This window comes from Pteropus medius, unplaced genomic scaffold (assembly GCF_902729225.1).
Source record: "Pteropus medius unplaced genomic scaffold, Ma_sr-lr_union100, whole genome shotgun sequence".
NCBI lineage: Eukaryota > Metazoa > Chordata > Mammalia > Chiroptera > Pteropodidae > Pteropus > Pteropus medius.
Window position 1 is genome coordinate 3,525,247 of NW_024340695.1, and position 12,325 is coordinate 3,537,571.

General features: G+C 38.2%; 1 protein-coding gene and 1 pseudogene across 1 annotated transcript in view; both read right to left on the reverse strand.

Annotated features, from left to right (window-relative positions):
- The window catches only part of KCNH5 (potassium voltage-gated channel subfamily H member 5), a 342,803-nt gene that overhangs the window by 289,037 nt on the left and 41,441 nt on the right, over positions 1 to 12,325 (reverse strand). The window lies entirely within an intron of this gene.
- On the reverse strand, positions 9,625 to 9,743 carry LOC120603973 (uncharacterized; annotated as a pseudogene).

The window sequence follows — 12,325 nt, forward strand, 5'->3', positions numbered from 1 at the left end:
TGAATGTGAAACCCATGGATGTGGTAAAATGACAGTTTGCAAAACTATCAGGGAACATGACATCTTTAGCCCAAGCTGGAGTCTTGATGATAGATCAAGTCAAATAAATTGGATCAATTTCATAAAACTAAAAAAATTGTTGGCACGAAGGCCACTTATGAAGAAACATGTTTTCACAAATCTATACACACAAAAGGATTGACATACTGATGGTGGGTCATAGGGTGTGTGCGGTGTGGGGTAGTTTCAAGGTTTCTCTTCCCTCAGACCCCTCATTGGTGGGATATACCCCTGAGATATAAAAAGGAAGCTAACTGTGGCAGCTCCAACTAGAAACAAGGACTTATAACACTGTGTGCTTTATAATAAACATTTCATTGACTCCAGGTAGAAATGCTCTAAAAATCAGAGTATTCAATAATGATAAGAACACATTTCTCAAATAACAGTAATTTTTACATTATTATAATTTTTAAAAATAACATCTGTATTTTATATCATGCTTTTAAAACTACTTTCATATTCATAATCTCTTTTAAACCTATAAACTCTATATATTGTTATCATTCCCATTTCACAGATGCAGAAAGGGAAGTACGAGATGTTAATTAACCTGACCAAGACAACACAGCTGGTTAAATGGCCCAGCTAACATTTAATGTTGTGTTCTCTAGTCTTGCAAATTCATTTGAATGGTATATATTTGCCATATAAAATCTCTTGTAAAGATCTCATAAAAATTAAAATCACAAATAGAAACACAGAAGTATAACAGAAGTACAGAGATCATCAGTTCTTGGGAGAACAGTGGCCATGAAAGGCCAGCGCAGAATAATTATTACTACTAATTAAGGGAAAATATTCTCTAGTGATATTTAATTTACTTTAGAAAACTCAAAAGATTATTTTGTGGAAGCAGTGTGGATTACACATAACCAAGGAAACACTGAGAAGTGTGTCTGTCTTGGTTGTTGGCCTTTTTTTCTAATTCATCATCTTTGCTTGAGCCAATAATTACATTTGGAAGTTTCATAGCAGAGAAGCTGATGTAGCAAGTAAGCCAACTGAAATAAGTTTTTCATTGTTTCTCATAAAGACATGATTTGCAGTTACAATGTGTTCCTTCACGCAGTGCCTTCAGGTGATCAAATTCTCCCTTCAAAAAAGGAAACAAAATCAGCCAAATTGCCAACATTCTTCACCTCTGCCACCACTAGAAACAGCTTATTTGCACATTGTGAAGAAGGCTCTTACTAGGTCTTATTCTTTCTTGAATCTAAAATACTTTATGATAATCTCAAAATAAAAAAGACATAATATCTTTACCTCTGAAGAGATATGGGCAATTTGATAATGCCCATCCTATAGAGTTTAGTGATGATCTTGACACTTTGCTATTTTCTCAAATTACATATGGGAAAATTTGCAAGTATTTTTTAAATTATTCATTTAACAAGCTGTAAAACATCTCTCTAACACACACAATGAGCACCTAATGGAGTTTCTCCTTATCTGAAATCAAAGTCACCCTCCCTTCCTACCTAATCAATGTAACGAAGGTTCCACAACACTGAGTAGATGCATTCAGATTAAAAAGACCTATTACAAAGTTAAATTTTCTAACAGGCTGAGTAACATCTGAGCAGAATCAGAGATGCAAAGAAAAAACATTTCCAAAGGTTGTTAAGGGAAAAGATGACGCACACACACACAGTGTTGGCTTTCTCATCTTTGAACTGAGCCTTGGATATACCCAGACACCAGGAAGAAATTAACATACTCAGAAGACCAAAAACCACAAGAAACCTCTGTGAAGATAAAATTCAGGATCCAGAGGTGGTGGGAAATGGCCACCAAGAGTAGAAGAGGGACAGGCACCATGGACAGAAAACAGGCTGTGGGAAGCCATCTCCCTCCTGACTTGCTCTGTGTACTAAATGAGTAGGACCAACCTGAGATCAGCCAGCTGCCATGGGGACCCATAACCACAGAATGGGCTAGTCCCTCCTCACACCTCCATCCAACTCTAAAGCCTGGTAATAACAACTATGGGAAGCACTTGTTAGAAAAGCACAAGTGCCAGAGACTAGGGAGGTGCCCTACAGGGTAGGATGTACTGGGATGGGGTCAGGTAGAGGGGAGCATCTCTCTCTGTCAGCCAAATGAGCACAGGAAGTGCTGCCTGGACCAGAAAACCAAGGAAACTCCTCTTTGCTGCTAAGCACCCATCTTTGCATTTCCTTTCCTCTTTTCTCTCTGCTAGTAATTCCTTACCCACCTGAAAGTACCTCCCAACTTAATACCTAACTTCGTCTCAGTGCCAATTCAGAGCAGGAAGTACAGATGATAATGAAGACCAAAAAAAAAAGGAAGAAAGAGGGGAGAAGAGAAACAGGTGAACCACCTCCCATGATTCTTCCTGCCCTAGTTCTAGCTCATCTTGAAGCTTTCATTATAGAAACCCAATCTGCTAACATTAGTATAAGGAACCATATATTGCATACCTATCACATATCAGACTCACTGCCACTTATTTGACAAATATTATATGATTCAGTGTAAAAACCTGGGACAAGTATCCTGCCCCTAATGCATAGGCGAAGGATCAAATGTTTATTTTTTGTTTTGTTTTAAGTCTTAAAATTGACGCATAGTTATATGGATTTTATATATTTTCAGATTCGATATTCAAGCCCAGGTCAGGGTGGCTTCAGAGGTTATTCCTAAATATGACCTTCACTACCATTACTAGAATTCCCTTTGAAATGCCTAACAAGCAATCATCTACAGCCTGTGTAACCCAGACGCACTTTGATATTGCAAAGACACTTTCTCCACTCAACGCCCCTCTTTAACTTGCAGAACACTTTAGTTCTCTGCTCCCTGTGGCTTGGCCTGGGCACATCACTGCTTTTCTACGATTCGTTAATGTGCTTTGCTCAGCTTCTTGAGGTTCCCTGATGTATGTGTCCACAAGAGGGTGAAGACCTATTTCCTTCTCTTTTCTTCCCCTTTCTCTCATCAGCTTCGAGACAGAGGTTTATTTCTCCCACCTATGGAAAATATTCTATCTGCTTTAAAAGTCAGATTGCTGCTCACTGTAATTGGGGTTTTATTTTTTTAAAACTATCTCTTACTAGCACCTTAATTACTTATATTGCACAGAAAACAGCTGCCCTTTGAATGAAGGTGGCAAAAGTTGCTCTTGGTAATTCTCCAGAAGCCAATACAGGTATTAGGTTTTAGAGGAAAAGTATTTTCTTAATCCCAGACCACGCTATTAATATACTGAGCTAATACTTTCCCACAAAATCTTTAGCAATAACAATTTAGTAACAAAGGGACTGGTCTATGTTTTAGCCACAAGGGCTGAAAAGCAGTTCCAGAACTTCCTATTAGAGTACCACAGGCAGTAGGATGGACCTAGAATGTGAGGCCAGCTCAGAAGTGTGGCTGGAAACTGCCCAGACCTTGTAGGTTACAAAGGAAGCCAAAGAAGGGAAGTGAGTTCCTCTGAGAGAAGGTGGGGAGAGCAGAGTATAGGGCAGATCCTTGGGGTACCCTTTTCACCAATGCAGGAAGAGCTAAACATTATTTCTACTATTTTTTTTTTTTTAAGTTAAGTGGTTCCTGAAACTAAGATCAATGTTCTGTGTAAGTTCAGCTTTCATGGCTGCTGGAATTTTATATCTGATTTCTGCTTTCCTCCAAATGATGTTCTTGGAACATTTTCTGAAATCTCTGAGGTAAAAGATAAAGGCAAGCCAGGACCTCCAACATTTGTTAAAATGTTTTCTGTAATCCACCCGGTTTATTCCGCTCCTAGGCAGGATAATTTTAATCCTCATATGCAGTCCGTTCTGACCCTCTGCCCACAAAGATAAGAGGAGTAAAGCTTTTACAATAATGGAATATCATATCTGGAAAGGATTCCACAAATCCTCCTGTAAGATTTGTGTGAAAAAAATCCAATTTATTAGCAAAAGCTTGAAACATACCCAGATGTACACATGATACAGTATACCTCCAATCTATGAAGCTCATGGTGATCGAGGGCCAGTTAAGAAAGAAAGCCTGCGTTCCCAAAAAAAACACACCACTTCAGAATGCAAGTCTTAATTCTGCATTTTTTTAAAAACACTGAACTAGTTATTAAATGAATATTAAAATCTTTAGACTGTTTTCCCATTTATTCTGAATCTTAAACTATCAAAATATAATCTTTTTGTTTTACCTTATGCATCTCCCAATTTTTTTCTAGCAAAAATGGCTAGTTTGACCAACTCCATTTTGCTTATCTTCTTTACAATGTAGTACCATGATTTCAGGGTAAATTTAAAATTTTTTCTAATTTTAAGCTTGCTTCTTAATGTTTATAGTATTATCCAGATTCAATGGAGAATTAATAAACAAACAAACACAAAAATCAGTCTAATGGTTTGCCAAACAACAGCAGTACAGATAAAAGTGGTTTGTTTCCCCTGGGCAGATTACAACCAACATTACCACATCATCATCCTATAAAGTGATCAGCCTCCCCCAGAGCAGCCGCCCAACTACCTGCTCAGGCTATTAATCCCTTTTCATTACCTACATTTTTATCCTCTTTTGTGTGTGCCCCTGCTTGCCTTTGGGTTCATGCAGTTACAGGAAACGACATGTAGCAGAACAGTCACGTGCACCAAATAAGTGAAACTGCTAGTGGCATGTGTGTGGACTTGACCAAGGACCTCGCTCTGTGTGAGAGCTGTAAAGTTGTATAAAGAAAATATTCAAAAAAAAAAATCTCTCTCGTCTTTGGAGAGAACACTGCTTATTTATTCTACGGTGAATTCTTCCATAAAACCAAATGTAATTTGGTAACATGGTTAACCCTACTCTAATTTCTGTTTTAAATCTGGATCTTTATTTGTTGGATTCCCAGAGTAACTTTCATTTATTCATAAATTCGGTCTCATCCCTTTCTGATGCTACCACATGTTGCAGGACAATCTCAGGTCTTTCCTCTTCTCCTGTACAGACAACAAACTCACTCACACAGTCACAAAAGCTTTGTCTATGCCTTTCATTCTTTGCCCACCTTCCGTGGAACGTCTTCATTTCCCACATTACCTGACTTTAAAGTCCTCTGGCTTCACATCCCACCTCATGCTGTAATTATTAGTTTGCATGTCTCATTTTTGCTACCCTATGATCATCTCAAAGGTCAGAGCCAAGTCTGACCTCATTTTTTATCACCCAGAGCTTACATAATAGGTTCTGAATAATTATTTGTTGAATTTGAACTAATGTATTTTTCTCGTCGTCACCAAGCTTCCTCTAATATGGATTCAAGCAAACTGAGTTACAGCACAAAATTTAAACACCTTCTGTAACATATATGATTGAGCATAAACTCGCCCCCGAATCAGCCTTATTTCTAAGCATTAAAATCTTCCATCCACCCCAAACTACATGCTCAACCCATACATATCTAAACCACATTAATTAAATAGCAATGTACCATATTTTTAAAGAATGAATTGTGTAACATTAAGCAAATTATCTTTTCTATGCTCTAAGTGTTTATCTTAGTGATTAATTATACTCAATTAATGTTGGTTTCCTTTTTTTAACTTTTAGTTCCCCAAACCAACACTATCTTATGCTTCTGTGCTTTTGCACGTTCTCTTCCTTCTTAGAATTCTCCTCATCCTGACTGCACTCCACAATATTCTTCCCCTTTACTCACTATATTCCACCCACACTAAGTTCTTCTCTGTTTTTACAATATTCCATGATGTCAGCTCTTCTCTACTGTATCCTCAGCACCTAAATAATGCTTGGCACATACATGTTCAATTAATATTTGTTGAATGTATAAAAGCATAAATGGAGTTTGAAGATCATCACCTTTATGCCAGAAGAGCAAGGAATCCATTATGATCCTTTTAACTGCAAGTAATGGAGGTCTAAACAAAGAGAATTTTATTATATCACAAAACTAGAAGACCAAGGATAGGGCAGCTTTGGGTCAATTATTTCAGCTTCAGAATAACATCTTCAAGCCTCTGGGTTCCTTCCTTCTCTCTGCTGTACATGCTCAGCATGCATGAGCAGGACTAAACCCTTATGGTCACAAGATGACTGGAGCATTTCAGATATCACAGGCAATGACAACATCTGGCTAACAACAGAACTGTTTCCTCCATTCGGATCTTTTTATTAACAAGAAAACTCTTTCCCAGAAGCTCTTCAGCAAAATTATCCTCAGTTCTGAAGTCCAAGATTGAGTTACATGTCCTACCCATTCCTAACCAAATGACTAGAGAAGAAAATAAGACCACCACAATTAGACCAATGATCATTTATCCCTTGGAGTTGGGAAGAAGTTCACTTTTCTTAAGCAGTAAAAGAAAAATAATAAAATCAGAGCTCTGCCAACAATAAAAAGTTGAGGAATAAGGGGAAACAAAAAATGACAAGAAAAAGGCTGTTAGATAGGCAACCAACAGTGTCTGCCATAAAAGAATATCATCATCATCATCATCATCATCATTATAATCATCATTGCCATCAAAGCTAAGAAATATTGTTGGCAAAATACATTTCTTCTATTTAAGTGAGTTATCAGGACTTGGGACTTTAATAAAAGATTTAAGCATAATTCTAAAAAGTTTGTTGAGGTAAGTAGCATGTAAGAGCACAGGTGACCCAACTTCGACCAAAGTAGCTATACTTTTTTCTGTTTAATATATGGAAGCTGCACAAAATATTTTACTTGAGAAAAAGATTTTATGGCTAAAAAAAAAGAATTTAAAAATTGTTGATCTGGTTTGTCTGATATTTTTCACATGAGCAATAGAGTCTCGGAGCAATTATATAATTTTTTTAAGTATAAATTGACCAAATGTCCTGGTAAAAGAGCACATCTTCAAGAACCCAAGTCCCAGGGCAAAGCAATAGACCAGATTCAAGACACTAATAATGGTTTGCTTGAGCCCCAATTTTTAGGATGGCTGGCATTGGGCTTCCAGGTGAAGGTAACACCTGATCAGAGGGGCATATTCAAGGGTCGAGAAAAGGCAGCAGTTGCCCTGTGCTATGACTCTTGGTTTTCCTCCTCTCTCTAATACCCTTTCTCCATCTGTGGCCTCCTCTCCTACATGCTCCTTAAATGTTAATCTACCAGTCCCTTCTTTCCATATATTTTTTTGCCTCATATGTTTTCTTTTGCCTACCAATCTTTTGCTAATAAACAGAAATTTCTATCCTCAGCACTTCTTTCTGAGCTTCAAACTTAAACTTGCAATCATTCACTGGTTATCTCCAACTAAATATCCTATGAACATCTCCAAATCCACACCTTTAAAAATTACTTCCAATGCCTAGTGTCATCTCACTCCCAGCCATACTCATTCTTCCCCAGGTGTTCCCAACACCAGAAAAATATCTCCCCACCCATGAAGAATCCACATGGGAAAGCAGCCTGATCATTGTTCAGCCAGCCCTCTCTTCACCCACACACCAAAGAGCTGCCAATATTGTCACTTTCAACACCTAAATCTCTCCCAAACCAACTCCTTTCCACCCTTCTCCCTGCACACAACCCTCACCATTTCTTGCCTAGTTTTGTTTTGTAGTAAATCCTTTGGTTGTACATCTTCCCCGCATTGTCCATCCTTCTTCCTACAACCACGATAATATTTCTAAAACAAACATCCAAAGTTATTTTCTTTCTTAACATTTTTTCCACAGCTGCAGGATAAAGTTCATCTCCTCAGGGGGCCCTGAAAGCCCCATCGTGATCTGGCTCTCACTTCCACTCCAGCCTACAAATTATGTTATAATATAGAATACGTACAAGTGTTTTGCTAAAGTACTTGAAAATCTTTGTACTCTTACTCCCCTCTTCTTGTTTGACTATTCATTTAGTAATTATTGTTCTTCACGAACAGCATACAGGTAAGTTTCAAGCCAGCTTCTATTCAAATTGCACACTAGTGGCATCTAAATTAATGAAACTTTCTCTATTTATTTGAAAACAGCTCCACTTTAGTAGCCAAGAATGTCATGAGCTGGCAAGAAAAAATGATTCAGTAAAATTATTTTACTGAGCTGGTAGACCATGCCCAGTGTTCTCTACTCAGTGTCCTAAAGATTCTTGCTGCCTCTCTCAGCTTCAGAATAGCTAACAACAAACTTCAACTTATTTTGAATATGTTTTCCTGAGAAGCTGGAGCACTCAGGTATACTGTAACAAGGATACAGCTTAATATGGAAGGTGTAATGCAAACCTGCATATTTGTCCTTCAAGGCAGTGGCCCCCAATCTTTTTGGCACCACGATTCGGTGCTCCTATGAGAATCTAATGCCTGATGATCTGAGGTGGAGCTGAGGTGGTGATGCTAGCACTGGGGAGTGGCTGCAGATACAGATGAAGCTTCACTCACTTGCCTGCTGCCCACCTCCTGCTGTGCAGCCTGGTTCCTAACAGGCCACAGACCGGTACCAGTCCATGGCCCAGGGGTTGAGGATCCCTGCTTTAGCATGTCTGAAAATTTAGCTGAGGAGAAGCTCTGCAATTTCTAACCTCCCAAGAAGTAGTGGAAGGGAAGAAGAGTTGGGAGATACTTGAGTGTATGAGCACCAGTGGTCATCCAAAAAGCCTGTAGCACACTGCATGGGAGGTCAAACATAATCTATCAACCGTATGTTATTTAAAGTATTAAATAAGGATAACTTCATTTAAGAAAACTACACACAAAGTAAAGAATATTTTTAAAGTGAGTTAATGAACCTAGTGCAAGGCAGGCTCAATTTGGGCATAAGAGGCAAGCAGAAGCTAGAGTCCGAGTCTAGTGATGATGTGTTGGATCTTGCACCATAAGCAAAGCAGGTTCTTTGGCTGTTTTTCCAACATAAACCAACTCTAAACCAATTCAAGAACATGACTTTCTTCCCCTTTAGCTTACAGCCACGGTGTGCTGATGATTATTTAACAACTAGCTCTCTGGGTGTAGTTCTGACTTGTATTTTCGTTGATGTTTTGGTTACTGTTAGAGTAAGACAAATATGAAATAATTAAGATTTATGTTGAAACTTCACTAGTTTGTCATTTATGTGAACAACTTCTTTGCTAATAACTTCCTAATACTGGAAGAATATTTTCCCAATTTTTTTTGTGCTACTCACAATGAAACAACTAAAGGCACCACACACCGAAGTTTAATCTGAACTACTACCATTTTCTCCATCACTTTTTTAGGTCTGGCTAGGCAATCAACAAAACAATAACTCAAGCCTTATTTTGTAGTGTTTGCTGATTTCCATGGTGTGAATACTCCCACCATGGCCCCTTGCTGCTACCAACATGATGTCCTTGATTACAGAATTGAGAAGAAATGCACAGTACCACATTATTATCTAATTTTTACTATACATATAAAATAAACATAAATAACTTCAAGAGCATAGATAATAATTACAGAGTAAAATAATTAAGAAGTGATAAATTTCTGGTATTTTTTCCTATATATTTTTTTATTATATTTTTTTTATTTTATTTTTTAGGCAAGGCAACCCTTGGTGGACCTCACAGATTGCAAGGATTTGTCAGTTTATAATCCGTTTTTTTTTTTTTTATGCCTACAGCACCTGGTCTTCCTAGGTGGTCTCCCATCCAAGTACTAATGAGGCCCGACCCTGCTTAGCTTCCAAGGTCAGACAGGATCGGGCTTGTTCAGAGTAGCGTGGCTGTAGACTTTTTTCCTATATTTTTAATATAATTCATTTCATTGTAAGTTTATATAACTTACTTTTTAATTATGGCTTTAACAGCTGGGTTGCAAAATTCCTGAAAATTCAACAATCAACTCTCAGGGGACAGAGCAGACTCCAACCAGTATATCACTGGTCCAGTCATGGCCTAAATATGCAAAATACTAACATGCAATCCACTAGTATCCTTCAATATATAAGCATATGTGAGCTTTAGAAACTTCAGAGAACTGGGCGATATAGAAAGAAACAAGGCCAACAAAAAAAAAATTACACAGAATATTTATAGCAACCAAAAACTACTGGGATATAAGGCAATGAGTTTGTCAAAAAGGGCTTTTGCATTGAGAGTTCTATAGATAAAACATCTGGTTACAGATCCAATCAATATCTATTCTCCTTATAGATGAGACTGCCAACTGCCTACCCAATATCCATTCTCCCCTTCCTTCCTACTAAAAGAACACTGTTATTTGGAGCAGCCACGTACCCAATTAAGAAATTGTACTTTCCAGCCTCTTTTGCAGCTAGGAATAGCCATGTGACAGTTTAAGCCAATGAGAAGTAGAAGCCACTTGGTAGGACTTCCAAGAAAGCTCACCTAAAGGATTCATTCAGCTGGCGCATAACATTTCTCCCTTGGTCTTTTTCTTCTGTCTGGAATTTTGTGTCAAGGTCCTGAGACCTTAAGGCTGAAAAATCTATGCTTGAGATATTGGAGCAGAAAGATGGGACCCTGATGACATCGCAGGCCATCCTGCCACCCCTACACTGTCTACCTCCAACACCACATTACATGAGGAAAACAAAACAAAAAATCATAACTAGATTAAGCCACTCTCACTTGGATTTTATGCTACATGCAGCCAAAAATAGAAGCCTAATTAACAAGTGATCAACTTGAGACAACTGGAAAAGATTGTCAAATAAGAATATAATAAAGCTCAGCCATCAGCACCACCATTTCTGTTTAAAATGTAACTAAGAGTCCTCATTCAACCTACCACTAAACATTTACAAGGACCAGAAAGAAAAAACTAGGGCTGGCCGTTAATGTATTCTTAGAGTTTGGAAGAAATTTCAACTAACTTTGGGGCTGTTAAAGCAGGAATGAGAAATAATTGGTGACCTGTGGGTCACCTTTTGCTACCAGAAGCATAGGAACAAGACTAAAAAGAAGGTAGAAAAATAGCACATCCCTCTGCGACTATATCGGCCAATGCTTCTTTGTTGCCAAATAATAGAAATCCAATTCAAATTAGCATAAAGTTCAGGCAGAGATTAATCTAGAGGCTTATATAATGTTAAGACTCAGCTCCTCTTTGTGTTTTGACTCTGGCTTTTCTTCTGTGACTGAATTGAATGGATCTCGGGCTCTATGTGGTAGACCTCAGCAGCTCCAGGATCATGTTCTCCTGGGCTGAAAGCAGAAGGAAAGAACATCTATCTCTTTCTCAGCCTGGGAACATTATGTCTCGTTGTCTCTGCCTGGGTCACAACCCATCTTTGAATGAATGACTGTGACCAAGGGAACATGCGATGCTCTGATGTGCCAGGCCAGAGCCACCTGTCTCCTCCTTTGAAAAGCACAAAGTGGAGCAGAATCACTTATTGTCAAGTTCTACCAGCAAAGAGAATAAAGATATGGAAAGCTACACTTTGGCCACTTTCTCAATTGATCTAATTTTCTGAGAAGTCATCACTTTGGGAAAATATGCTCTAGTGAAATAATCCCTTCCCTACTCCCATCCATATCAGCCCTGGAGACTAGAGAAGGGTTATTTCTCTCAAAGAAAAGTTGAACTTGAAACCAGAACAGGAGAGAATATATATATAGGATGGCAAAAAAATAATGTCCATTATACCTATTGTTAGCTCTCAGATCAGAAATTTGGATTTTGTACTAATGGAGAACCGATCAAGTCCCACTCCTTGGCGGTAATTCATTCTGAGAAATCACTCCATAGACTTCTCCAACAGTACTACACCTCTTTCTACGTACGTCGGAAGATGGCAACTTCAAGGAAACAACTAAGCAGGAAGACAGGGAGAAGGAGCATGAAGGCAGTCTATATCATCCAGTCCTCAGCATAAAACCTTGGAGGTTGGCAGGGAAAGGAAGAACAGCACTGGATGAAGTAAATGCTAGGGATTACAATTTTTCGTGTGCCACAATGAACCATGGAGTCAGAGGCAGTGAAAATACAGTAAGATGCTGAGTCAGCGAGTCAGTGCCACACCACATGAACGCCTACCAGACACCAAGAATCAAACTGGAGGCACTTCATGTCAAAAACAAGAGGATAATGATATATTTACCAAGCATACAGAAACAAAAAGTAAGCTAGGGACACATATCAATTACAGACAAAGACTTAAATAGCACAAAAAGATGAATTTATGATGCCAAAAGAAACAAACCACCATAAATCTTTAAAAGTCGATCACTAGAAAGTATAAAATGTTATAAACAAGAAAGAAAATTGCTCAAAAATATTAATTCATAGTGACAATAATAAAAATAAAATCACTACCTGTCAAAACTTACCAGTAATGTAGTGTTAAT